This window comes from Taudactylus pleione, unplaced genomic scaffold (genome assembly GCF_031769625.1).
Source record: "Taudactylus pleione unplaced genomic scaffold, aTauple2 ptg000248l, whole genome shotgun sequence".
NCBI classification, from domain to species: domain Eukaryota; kingdom Metazoa; phylum Chordata; class Amphibia; order Anura; family Myobatrachidae; genus Taudactylus; species Taudactylus pleione.
Window position 1 is genome coordinate 4,923,739 of NW_028284650.1, and position 1,484 is coordinate 4,925,222.

Genomic DNA, 1,484 nt, shown 5'->3' on the forward strand with positions numbered 1-1,484 from the left:
CCTTAAACCTAAATGTGCAAAAAAAAAGTAAAAAAAAAAAAAACCAGGACACCCCCCCCAAAAATTCCAAATTTTGGGGTGAAAAAAAAAATATGGAAACAAAATGCCAAATTAACGAAATTAATTCTGGTAAGGTCCCCAAGTAAGTGGCAGGTGTTTTTTTGCTGAATTTTTAAAAAATTCGTTTAGGGACTTAAAAATATGCTAGTACCCATTTTCATGTACCCCAAATTTGATGGGACCACTTAAAAAAACGAAAAAATAAACCTACTTTCTTCTGCAGGCAAAAATGGGGGTACCAATAGTTATCACCGAGGTCTGGACATCTTTAGGGGGGTCCTACAATTATTTCCCTAAAATTCCCCAGTTTTTTTTCGCCGATCCCAATTCGCCGGGTCCCGTTTTTGCTGGTTTTAAATTAAATACGGGGATAAAGCAGGCGCGCACCTGATACTTTACCCCAGGAAATGCTGCGATGTGGAGCGAAAAGTCCAGCACGGACTTTTCACTCCCAAATTGAATACGGGCCTTAGTGTCTTTGTTCAAGTGGTGAATAGCATTTGGCAGGTTTTTTTGGCCAAAATAAGTAGTCCCAGCAAATTTGGGGTACATGGAAATGCGTGCAAGCATGGTTAAAAATCGCTAAAGTGCGATTTAAAAATCGTTAAAAACGCACCTTCAGCAAGCACCTGCAATTTAGAAAACCGCTTAGGCATACTTGGGGGGCCCCCTGGAGTCGATTTTGCTAGTTTTTAAGTTTGTCCCCCAACTTTGTTTTTTTTTTGCCCCCAAAACAAAAGTACGGTTTTGGGGTGTTCTAAAGTACGTTTTAATCTTTTTTGACTCAGTTTACCTTTGGGGGACTGTCCCATGGCTGCAGGGGTGTTCCCGATTCTGCACTTTTTTCTGCCTCCTTTTAGAGGCGAATCTTTCCCACTGGTTACAAGGCGAAAAGTCTGTGGAATTGAATACAGAGAAAAGTTCTCGCCTGGCGAAATTACGTCACTGGCAAAAACTTTTTGGCGATCTTGGCTTTTCACCGGCAATTGAATACGGTCCTATGTCACCTTGCACGAGAAGTGCAGCTATACGCCCCACTTGTGATATCTCCAGACTATCTGATTTAGGTACGTAACCTCATATGGCTGCTTACAAAAACTTCACTTTTGGGGTGAGATCTGCCCGTAAGGGGGACAAGATGAGGTGCTATTGTCAGCGGTTAAATGCCATTACAACAGCAATTTACCACTCTCTATACAACGTGCTGAGCAGATGGAACTCAGCAAACGTTATGATTATATGAGAATAATTCAGAATGAGGATTACGCATGCGCAGTAAGGCGGCCAAGGCGCAGCACCTCTCCCGCCTCCCGTCGTATCCTGATTGTTGTCACCCGCGCCACCTTGATTGGTTCCGTCCTTCCCGCCCTTTCCTTCTATCCCCCACAGTGATGACGTAATTCAGTGTCAGCCACTCACAGTTC